The sequence below is a fragment of the Staurois parvus genome, unplaced genomic scaffold (genome assembly GCF_062004578.1).
Source record: "Staurois parvus isolate SC_StPar_1 unplaced genomic scaffold, SC_StPar_1.0 ptg000239l, whole genome shotgun sequence".
Lineage (NCBI taxonomy): Eukaryota > Metazoa > Chordata > Amphibia > Anura > Ranidae > Staurois > Staurois parvus.
Genome location: NW_028318035.1, coordinates 468,632 through 480,837, shown reverse-complemented (window position 1 = coordinate 480,837; position 12,206 = coordinate 468,632). Strand labels below are relative to the sequence as shown.

The window sequence follows — 12,206 nt, the reverse complement described above, 5'->3', positions numbered from 1 at the left end:
TAAAGATTGCTTAAAACTGTACATATTTTATGAAAGCAGATACACTGAGGAATAAAATGGTGGTCGTTCCAAATTTTTTATGTCACACGATATTAGTGCATAGTTTATCAAGTATAAATTTTCAGTTAAAAAAACACAAATTTTTTAGGATGCAAATGCAATATTTTGCAATATGTTGGTAACATATAAAAGATACTTCTGTGCTCTTTTTTTATGTCAATAAAAGTCTAAAAAATGTGTCTTCAGTGTATTCATTTGAATTTTACCATGGTGCTTCTCCAGTATAAATGTGCCGTTTATAATAAACCACACGTGCAGTGTTACACCATCCACACAACTGCTTACCTGTATATTTGACCCACTATACAGTATGGTGCAGGGGCGGACTGACCATTTGGGAACTCGGGCACTGCCCGAGGGCCCGGGGTCAGTAGGGGACCCCATGAGATGCCCCTGGTACTTTTCATAGGCTTTTTTGGGTGTGCTTTGAGTGTGAGCTAGGACACAGGGGCCCCATGATCCCCTATTGCCCGGGAGCCCCATGACTTGTCAGTCTGCCCCTGGTATGGTCTGCATGCGCCTTGCCTTTTAAATAGGACTTACTCTACTAATCTTCAGCAGATGTATTAGTCTTCTCTATACCATATGCCGGCAATTCCTCTTCCAGCATTAGCCCAAGAAAACAAAACAGCTCTCGTAGTGCAGTATATTGTGCAGAGTGCAGAACAGGAAAAGAGGAGAAATTTTCCAATGGGGAAACTAGTTCTGGTGACACGGAGGAATTCCCTCACTTTGGAGGAATTTCCTTTCACTTTCTGTTCTGGCTACATGACAGGAAGTGAAGGAAAATCTTCCCAATGAGACACAGATGACAAAAATGTCCAGGGTCATAAAGGTCTCTTACTCTATCAAAGAAAAAAGTTTTTCCTTCAGTTCTACTTTAAGTTGAAAATGGCTAGAATAATCTTAAAAGCGTAGTGTAACTTTCCAGTTTCCTAACCTAGGACATGAATTAGATTTAAAGGATACGTTCACCTTTGGAACATGTTATATGTTCCAGCTCCTGCCTCCTCTCCACCCCTCTTCCTGTGAGAGGAGGCAGGGGATCCTCACCCCACACCCGCTGTCAGAATTTAAAAACAGTGCAGCAGTGAGGGGCTCCGCCCAAACACGGCTGCGTCAGGGTAAAAAAATAATAACTGCACGTTTTATTCCAACAAAAAGATGCCCATTTATATTTGTAAAATGTGAATTTTTCCTTTTATCCTTGAGCATTGTGTATCCATTAGGGGCCCTGGGAATGCTGGTGTGCTAATGCTACTCATATCCACCCATACTATTTTCATATGTAACACAATAAAGTCATATACAAAATGATTGTTTAAAATGGCAGACTTTGAAAGGTTTACTGACACAAAATGTAGTGTGTTGAATCATGATGTAACAATATGCCTAAAGGTTATCTAAAGCCATTTTGAATAGATTTTGAGAATAGTTAAAATCCCATATCAGCTGTGTCCCATAAGGGGAGATTTCCCTTAACTTCCTGTCCTACTGAACTGACAGGAAGTGAGAGGAAATCTGTCCAAAATGGAAGAATCTTCTTTTAGAAAAACGTCACCAAGTGTCCCCATTTAAAGATTTCACATATTTTCCTGTTCTGGGGACATCTCAAAATTTTTCCTTTCATTCAGTTCTGGTGAAGTGGTCACTGGGACAAATAAATTGAATCTAGCCACAGAGGAAAATATAGCATTTAAAAACCAAACAGGAGTCACTACTCTATGTAAAGCTAAAGACCATACATGGCTTTAGATACACTTTTTGATGTCCTCAGAGTGTATTTGTGTTATTTTTAGAATCTCCCTGCTGCTTCATGCTTTTTCTTGCATTAACATATGTAAATGCAATTCAGATTAAATTACAAAGCCCAAGTATAAAATGTGCATTTATCAGCATCTAGGAAATAGAAATAATCTTGCAAATGTCCATGTTTTTGAGTCTTACATTTGTTGTATATCCGCTAGGTTGAGTATCAGCTACTGTACATAGAAATGGCCAGAGAAGGTCCTGGAAATGTACTCATTGCAATATGATCACAACATGTGCTGTACATCACTGCTGATCACTGGTTACACTAGCTTAACCACTTGCCTACCAGGCACTTATACCCCCTTCCTTACCAGGCCAATTTTCAGCTTTCAGCGCTGTTGCACTTTGATTGACAATTGCGCGGTCATGCAACATTGTACCCATATGAAATTTTGATCATTTTTTTCTCACAAATAGAGCTTTCTTTTGGTGGTATTTAATCGCCACTGGGCGCTTTACTTTTTGCGCTATAAATTAAAAAAAGTGCAAAAAATTTGAAAAAAAAAAAAAAGTTTATTTGTTTCTTTTATAAAATTTTTCAAACAGGTATTTTTTCTCCTTCACTGATTTGCGTTGATGAGACGGCACTGATGGGCACTGATAGGCGGCACTGATGGGCACTGATAGGCGGCACTGATGGGCACTGATAGGCAGCACTAAAGGGCACTGATAGGCAGTACTAATGAGGTGGCACGGATAGGCGGCACTGATAGACAGCACTAATTAGGGGTCACGGATAGGCGGCACTGATATGCAGCACTGATAGGCGGCACTGATAGGTGACACTGATGATGGGTACTGATAGACGGCACTGACTGGCATCACTTCTGGGCACTGACTGGCACAACCCCTGGGCACTGACTGGTGGCACTGACTGGCAGCACTGGTGGGTGGCACTGGTGGGTGGCACTGGTGGACAGCACTGGTGGGTGGGCACAGGTGGGTGGCACTGGTGGGCACAGGTGGGTGGGCACAGGTGGGTGGCACTGCTGGGCACATGTAGGTGGCACTGCTGGGCACAGGTAGGTGGCACTGCAGAGTGGCACAGGTGGGGGCACTGCTGGGCACAGGTGGGGGCACTGCTGGGCACAGGTGGGGGCACTGCTGGGAATGGGTGGGCGGGGCTAGTGGGCGCACAGCTGATCGGAACTTGCGGGGGTCACTGCTGGGCACCGATCATCAGGGCACTGATCATCAGTGCCCTGATGATCGGTGCCGATCCCCGCTCTGACAACTGCCGGTTCTCGGCAGTACTTTCCTCACGATCTGACAGCGTGAGGAAAGTGCAGCCGAGAACCGGCACTTGCATTTTCCTGTGATCAGCGTGTCATTGGACACCGCTGATCACGTGGTAAAAGGCCGGTGGGATCGGCCTTTCACCACATCTCGTGATCAGCTGTGTCCGTATGACATCCACTCAGAACTGGCCGGCCGCGGTGAAGCCGTCATTCGGCTATGCGCGGTCGGCAAGTGGTTAAAGATGTCAAAGTAAGAGGAGAACTGAAGCTATACCTTACCAAAGCAAGGTACGCCAGGGGCTTATTTCCAACAGAAGGACATAGGTTAATGAGACTCATTTCACACAGAAGTCATGGATTTATGGAGCTTATTTACAACTGAGGCATGCTGGTTAATGGGGCTCATTCACAATAGAAGTCCTAGATTAATGTAGTTTATTTTCAAGAGAGGGATATAGATTAATTGGGCCTGTTTCCAACAGAAGAGTATGGTTTAACCACTTGACCCCCTACATAACCAGAACATTTTTTTTTTGCCCAGATGAAATTTATATAATGTTTTCACACAAATAGAGCTGTCTTTTGATGGTATTTGATCACAGCTGGGTTTTTAATTTATTTGTTATTATATAAATGAATAAAGGCTGAACATTTTATAAAGAAAACAATATTTCCTACTTTCTGTTATAAAACATATTTATATAAATTAAAAAAACAACTAATTTGTTTTCATAAATTGAGGCCAAAATGTATTCTGCTACATGTCTTTGGTAAAAAAAAGAAACAATAAGTGTATATTGATTGGTTTGTTTGAAAGTTGTAGTGTATACAAACTATGGTATATACTAGACGCTGCACTGGTGATGGCAGTGATCAGCAACTTATAGTGGGACTATGATAGTGTGGTAGGCAATCTGGCGCTAGCTGATGATGGCTGGGAGGTACATTGACTTACACTGACATCAATAGTGACAATAATACAGTGATCAGTGCCAGGGGCAGACTGACAACTCAAGGGGCCCACCGGGCAATAGGGGATCATGGGGCCCAAACTCAAAAAAGCCTATGAAAAAGGTACCAGGCATCTCATGGGGCCCCATACTCACCCCGGGCCCTCGGGCAATGCCCGAGTTTCCAAATGGTCAGTCTGCCCCTGGTCAGTGCTAATACTATACACTGTCACTATAATAGTGACACTTTCTGGGAAGAGATTAACATCTAGGGGTAATAAAAGGGTAACTGTGTGCCTAATAATGTGTAATCTGTGTAATATGTTCTGCTTTTACTTTACTATATAGCTGTTTTTTCCCATGTAAAGGAATTTAGTAAATTCTGTATAAAATTGTATTCTATTTTGTATGTTTTGTGCACACGGCACTAATAATGTTTTCATTTCATGTTTGCATTCCTTCAAGTCCTGATTAGAAACTAGCCTGCCTATGTAACGTCCTATTACCATAACAGTACAATAGTAGTATTAATGTGATACCTACGTAATCATGTGTATAAAAAAACTTCAAATGCAAGTAAGCTGAAAAGTCATTTGGAAAGATACTGAGTATATCTTTTTGTGTCTGTTCCCTACTGCAGTAGTTATTGTTAATTTGGAACCACTAATCAATATGAGATAGGAGTTGCCGATGTATAAAATTTTCAGTATTATTGTCCAGAACACCTGCTTTGCAGGGAGAAAAAAACAGCCAGATCGCTGTCCAATCCTGTGATTGGACACAGCAGATCAGCTGATTTCAGGCAAAATCATTGGATGAAATCAGCTGCCAAACTCGTGCTGTGTCCAAACCCGGAAGAAGGCTGACCACATATATATACATGCTTGTGCCTGCACCTGCTACCGTCTTGCAGTAAATGTACTGTTAAGGCAGGTGGTTAAAAAGGCTCATTTGCATCAGAAGATATGGGTTAATCAGGCTTATTTTCTACAGAAAGTATGGGTTAATGGGGCTCATTTCAAACAGAAGGGCATGGGTTAAAGGTTCTCATTTCCAACAGGGAGTATGAGATAATGGGGATCATCTCCAACAGGACATGGGTTAACAGGGTTCAGTTTCAACAGAAGGAAATGGGTTAACATGTTGCATTGACACGCACTGCCAAGGATTTTGAAATGAGTTGACATAAAAGGCAAATTGCAGGTCAACACAGCCAAATACAGCATACAGCTGTTTATTAACTTTACACTGCAACATAACGCATCGGTGGGCAAAGAACAGGACAAAATCCTGCCTGTGTTTCTGCCATCAACAAACTCTTTCATGGCTGAGCATCCACCTTTTGTAGACCTGGCTGACAAAAAAAAGAATTAAGCCTTGTGCCAGAGTACACCTGTGCTCTCATAGGAAAGGCCTATGATGATCAAGAAGGATTCTCAGTCAGCTGATGAAACCTGCAACACCTCTGTGTTCTCCTGGAAAAGGCCTATCATGACCAAGACATACTCTTGGTCATGTGGTGAAACCTATTGTGCTCCAGTTCTATTACTTTGAGGGGAAAATTTCACTTGGCTATTGCCACTGTACAATGACGAGAACATAAATGTGAGTACATCCTAAATCCATCCTCACAAGACCCCAGAGAAACTAGTATTGCAAGACACTGTAGTTTCTCCATGCTGAAGAGCACCTAAAAGGTTAGTTCACCAAAAAACTGCCAATGCCTGTAGAGGGCACCTGTAGATAAAAACAAACTTTGACTAAAGTTAGATAATGCCCTTGCTATAGGTGTAGGCCACCTATATACCTCCTGAAGCCTGCCCAAGAAGTTCCCAGAGAGGGCATCACCCCATCCTGCTTTGTTGCTGGGATGTTGCTAAGAGACTCCCAGCTGTTATTCGAATAATCTTGGAGTGTCTTCGGGATGTCCTAGCAACAAGGCAAGACAGGATGATGCCATCTCTGTGAGTTTTTCAGATAGGCTTCGGGAGGTACGTAAATGGCCTACGTCTGTAGCAAGGGAATCATTTACGGTTGGTCTAAGCTGCACAGTTTTTTTATCTACAGACAACCCTTACCTGCATAGTCAGTTTTCTGGTAAAGTTAAACTAACCATTAAAGGCGTGTGTACACTCTTATCATACGTGACCACTATAAGTGTTTACATGGCTGAAAATCTTTTTCACTTTTATCTGAAATCTTGTTATTGGCTGGAGGTGTCAAAGGCATCTTTTATCAAGCAATATTGGCACTGGATCAGTAAAATCTTGATATGCTCTCAGAGGGTCATGAAGTCTCTGACAAACAAAATGTCTGGCCATAATTCACTACTTTTAAGCACTGTGCTCCACAGCAACAGTTCCATATGTACTTTCTCTGTGACATCAGAAAAAATTACAAGACCAACTATATATTCGAAGACTATACGCATGTATAATTTCATAGATGACTAAGCCTGCCTCTTACATTGTGTCCCAGGGGAACCGCGTCACTTATTTCTAGCATCTATGGCTTTACACACTGTAATGGACTGTCACTCTCTAATGTCAGATATCTGCTTTAATGTCAGTTTTTGGTCACAAGATTTTAAAATTCGCTTATTCCTTGAACTGACAGTGACAAATGTGGCCAGACGACAGAAAATCAAAAGTATAACTTTTAATCCATGGCCCAGCTGAACTTAAAAATTGAAAACTCAACTCTAAAGTTTCAATAGTTGTGCTTTTTGTGACATACATCATGTACATCTAGTCTCTTTGGGCCTTCTTGTTCCTTGACACCTAAAAGAAGTGGTTTGTAAAGAAATGACATTTCATTGAAATATGGGTGTGCGAAAGGCACAATAATTTGAAAATGTAAAATAATTACAGAAATGCACCTTGTAAGTCCTGAAAGATATGTTCTGAATTTGTTCACAAAATATTGTAGTTAGATGTCCTGCAGAAAGTTGATTGTGACCTCCAACATGGGTAATATAGCACTAAACAAGAATATACTAACTGTCCATGGCCTGACACTATAAAGAAATTCTTTACTGGCAGTTCACCTTTATGGAACATGACAAAATGTGGCATATGCTTTTTTTAAAAAAAGATTTCAAAACATTTTAACTCTTTACAAAGCCAAAACATATTAAGAAATATGACTGCTGCATAGCTAGTTATCAATCTGTCAAAAATGTGTCCAAAAGCAAAAGTCAAAGATGTCTAGTCCAGCATCTGGCCTCTAAAACTCTTAGGGCCATGGCAATATAAACAATCAATGCAATGAGGCAGCTTTGCTTTATGGTAACAATGTTTCACTGGTTTAGATTGCTGAATCTCAATTACTAGTGACGGGGCCACATCTCGTTCTGCCAACCAGTAAGTAAGCAATTCTTTAGGAAAGGGTAAGTTTAACCGCCTTTTGTATGATGTGCTTAGTTGTGCTTAATTATAACACTGGGCCCATCCCACAGGTTCTGTATTTCAAAACTTTACAATGATCATAAATGCCAAATGCATATAAACAAATATTCTCCATGTTTCCCGGTGACCACTATGACTAGAGCTGTCCTTAACCTGGGTAAAAATATTGGCTTCCAAGTAGCGTACATTAAAAGAACAGCCTTTTATAGTGTGTAATGACTAAGTTGACCACAAGACAGAGGAGGTTGACATGAGGCAGACTTCAAATTCCAACTGCAGGACCAGCCTTTCTTCACCTTCTTACTCCAGAAAAACCATTTAGACCTGGCTCACACCAATGCTTTTTTTGTGCTTTTTGCAGAAATGCACTCCAGTCCATTTACCTTTTTGCCATGCACATCTATGCTTTTTTGAGCCACTGCATTTTTTGAAAGGGTCGGAGACTGTTTCTTTGCATTTTTTGTGTTTTCAATCTGCTCGGCAACAAGTTGGGGCCCCCCCCCCCCCAAAAAAAAAACCTGCAAAAACGCAGCAAAAGCATGTAAAAACTTGTGTGAAAAAATGCAAAAAGCGTTGCAAAACGGCCAAAAGCATGTTGGTGTGAAGCAAGCCTAACATAATGTTCACGTTTGGGAGAATGCCCAGCTAAAATTAAATTATTAGGGTCAGAGGGAAGACATTGATGGTCAGTGGAAAGGATGTTCATCTTACAGTGGTAATCAGAATTACATCCTTAGACGGCTAAAAAGATATTCTGTTGGCTCTTCCAAGTGGTGTTGAACCTGGAATTATGCAGGTATCATCAGTTAGGAAGTCATTCAGCCACAGCTCAAGGAATCCCTAACAACCTCTGTAGGAATTCTAGGAGTTCCACAGAACCCTGATTGAGAAAGGCCTACCTAGGTAATAACTTTTTTTTCAAAGATGATATCCATGAGCAAAAACAGATACTGGTAAATGGCATTCAACATGTTCGCATAGCTCACAACTATCACATGTAGTACTACTGTCACACTATCATTGACTGGAGAGTCAGCCCCTCTTTTAGAACCAGATCTCTCCATCTCTCCTTCAACTTCAAGAATGATTTGACGTCTTCTATAAAATCATCCTGATTTAAGGTTACAGAATAATGACGGCTCTTCAGGTATATGTAAACCCTCACCTTGTAAAACAACCTATTCAATATCAAATGCAATGCAAAACATTTGTGTATACATATATAAAACAATATAAATACTTTTTTTTTTTTCCCTGTTTTATAAGTGATCATATACCCTGTAAGCTCCTTATGTAGCTGCGATCAGAGATGTGGGGGAGGAGAAACAGCAGTACACTGAACTTCCAAGTGAATGGAAGTTGCAGAGTTCCAACGTGCCTCCTTCTGAGTCAGACCAATAGGTTTGCAATCAAGAAGGATTGTGAACACTTCCAAATGCAGACCTATTGGATTCCATCAGAGGACATGTAGAACTGCTGCAGCAAGTCCAAAAAAACTGTAATTTTGCTGCACCCTGAGGTATACATATGATTTTCTGGAAGTCTTGAATTTGGCTTCACCTGCCTTTCTTTTAGGTCTGATTATAAACACGTAAAAATAAATGTACTATTTAACCGCCTGCCGCCCAGCCACTGTACATATACGGCGGCAGGGCGGCACTCGCAGGCAAAACCACGTTTTAAAACGTGTGTTTTGTAAACAAATAGGGGGCGTGCACGAGGCGCGCCGCCGCCCTATTTGTCCCGCGGATCACCGCCGCAGATGTCAGTCGCCGGGTCACAGCCGCTCCTTAGCGGCTATGTCCCGGCGATCGGTGGCAAACAGTGACAGAGAGCACAGCTGCAGTAGCTGTGCTGTCTGTCACTTCCCTGTCAGCTCGAGGATGAGCTGATTGAGAAAGAACAGTTTCTCTTTCTCGATCAGCCTTGTCCCACCCAGTACACCCCCCCGCCCCCAAGTAAAACACTCCCCTCACTCCTATAACCCTTTCATGCAAAATAAAGTTAACCCCTTCCTCCCCATTGCCATTAGTACAGTGTCAGTGTTTTTTTTTTTGCACTGATCACTGTATTAGTGTTTTTGGGGCTGTCAGTGACCCTAAGTCAGTACCCCCCAATGTCAGAATGTCCGCCGCAGTCCCGCAGTCCTGCCATAAGTCGCTGGTCGCTGCCATAAGTCCCTGATCCCTGCCATAAGTCCCTGATCGCCGCCATTAGTATAAAAAAAAACCTAAAAATACCAGTATCTTTCCCGCCATTTGTAAACGCTATAACTTTCACGTAAACCAATTAATTTACACGTATTGGGTTTTTTTTTAGCAAAGACATGTCGCAGAATGCATTTTGGCAGAAATTTATGACTAAATTTGATTTTTGCATTTTTTTTTACTGGACATGTTTTATAGCAAAAAGTCCAAAATATTGTTTTTTTTTTCCTCAAAATTGTCAGACTTTTCTTTTTATAGCACAAAAAATAAAAACCGCACAGGCAATCCAATACCACCGAAAGAAAGCTCAATTTGTGGGGATAAAAACGATGTAAATTTCATTTATGTACCATATTGCATGACCGCGCAATTGTCCGTTAAACTAGCGCAGCGCTGTATAGCAGAAAAATGGCGTAAATTGCAGTAGACGCTATAACTTCCACACAAAGCAATCAATATACACTTATTGGGATTTTTTTTTTACCAAAAACAAGTAGCAGAATACATTTTGGCCTAAATTTATAACCAACTTTGAGTTTACTGTATATTTTTTATAGCTGAAAATAAAAAATATTGTTTTTCTTCAAAATTTTTGGCCTTTTTTTGTTTATAGCGTGAAAAAAAAAAAGCGCACAGGTGATCAAATTACAACCGAAAGAAAGCTCTATTTGTGTGAAAAAAAGGACGTAAATTTCGTTTGGGTGCAGCATTGCATGACCACTCAATTATCACTTGAATTAGTGCAGCGCCGAGTAGCAAAAAGAGGCCTGGTCATTAAGGGGGGTAAATCCTCTGGAGCTCAAGTGGTTAAATGACCAAAAGTGCTTATATATTGCACTAACTTGTAAATTTTTCTTCCAAGCGCTAAATTATTAAATTTGATTATTTCAAATGCTAGGATGAAGGAGAAGGTAGTGATAATTAAAAAAAAATAATTCAACTATTTTGTGCAGATGGGTGTGTCCTTTGCTTAATGGGTAACACCACTTTTACGAGGAAAAAAATAGAAGAAAAAAAAACCGCATATACAACTTCAACACAAGACATATTATAATTGAATATTATTAAAAATTACCTTTTGGTGTTAATCTGCAGTGCTGTCATTTTCTGTAAAATACAATGCAATATGGCTACCTGGAGGCGTTCTGTACACAGATGGTGTACAGAACGCCCCCCAGAAATGTCATTTTCTGCTTGTGTGATTGGCTCATTGATTTTCCCAGAAGATTGCACTAATATACAAGTCAGATTTTGGACAGCGCCTGCAACAAAAATTTCATTTTTGGCGGTATACTCCCAAAGGAAAATCACGCCTAAAGGGATGCAGACCCTGTCACTTTCCTCATTAAAGCCCTGCAGGTGCAGCAGCTGATTGATAATTATAAAATCACTTCCACACAATGTGCGGCACGGCCACCTGCAGCATTCACCTGGGTGATGTCAGGGTACAAACAGAGTTGTTACATTTAGGATATAGTTATTACCTCATAACAGGTGCCTGAGCAAGGACCCCCATAGCAGTATCCTTTTAGGGAAACCTGCAGATTAAAAAAAAATATAAAAACAACACTTGAAATTTCATTAAAGGAGAAGTATGGACAAAACTTTTTAGACCATACTTCTCCTGTGGGCACAGGAAAGCAAGCTGTCAACTGACGGTACAGAGCCAGGCCAGGCTCTGCAGGGATCCTGACAATAATGTTGGAATCCACTCAGATGCCTAACCAGCAGTTGGCTCAGACTCTCAGTATAATGCTGAGAACCTGAGCTAGTCGTTCCCACCCTCTCCACAGTCTGACGTTCCGGTGAGCGCTGGAGAAGCAGAGCATAGAGCAGTGACTGACAGTCACCCATCTCTGCTCAGAGCGGATCCAAGAACTGCACAATCAGCGGCCATTGATTGTTCAATTCTCACTGTAGAGCCAGCAGGCAACAGCTGCAGCATGGGATGGATGCTGCAGCCATCTAGGTGGGTATGACTGTTTTTTTTGTTTGTTTTGTTTTGGTTTTTTGTTTTGGTTTTTTTTGGGGGGGGGGGATACCTACATTTCTCCTTTAACATGTTAAAGTTTTATGGGGTTTTTAGTGTTTGGGATTAGACCTACTGTTTGCATGATATGTCCCTCCTTTTCATTCTATAAAGTTAGCAGGTATATAGAATTGTTTCCACTGAGGGGAAGGAGTTCTCCAGGCTTTGGTTTTCTACCTCAGAAAGATTCATGGGAAGGATCTTTAGATTTGCTCAAGTTCATTTTTAAAATTAGACAGCTCTTGGAACCCATCCAATGCTGCCATAATGTTGAGCAAGAAGACTTGAGGTTTAGTTAAAAAAATAAAAAGGAAAGGATGTCATCCGCAAAAGCAGCCAGTTTATGTGATACCGATCCTACCTGAATAACCCGAATAACTGCATTATGCTTAACTCTACAAAGGAAAGCCTCTAACACTAGGTCAAAGGCAAAGGTGACAGCATACATCCATGTCTAGTGCCAATACATTTTTACTTTTGTGAGAGACAATGGGGTTAATGGA

The 12,206-nt window shown here is 41.1% G+C and overlaps 1 long non-coding RNA gene across 1 annotated transcript in view; it reads right to left on the bottom strand.

The window, feature by feature from the left end:
* Positions 1-12,206, bottom strand: part of LOC149459976 (uncharacterized) — a 113,306-nt gene that overhangs the window by 84,235 nt on the left and 16,865 nt on the right. The window contains exon 2 of the long non-coding RNA XR_016313172.1: positions 11,159-11,212. This is a non-coding gene — a long non-coding RNA (uncharacterized LOC149459976). The remainder of the gene's footprint in view (positions 1-11,158; positions 11,213-12,206) is intronic.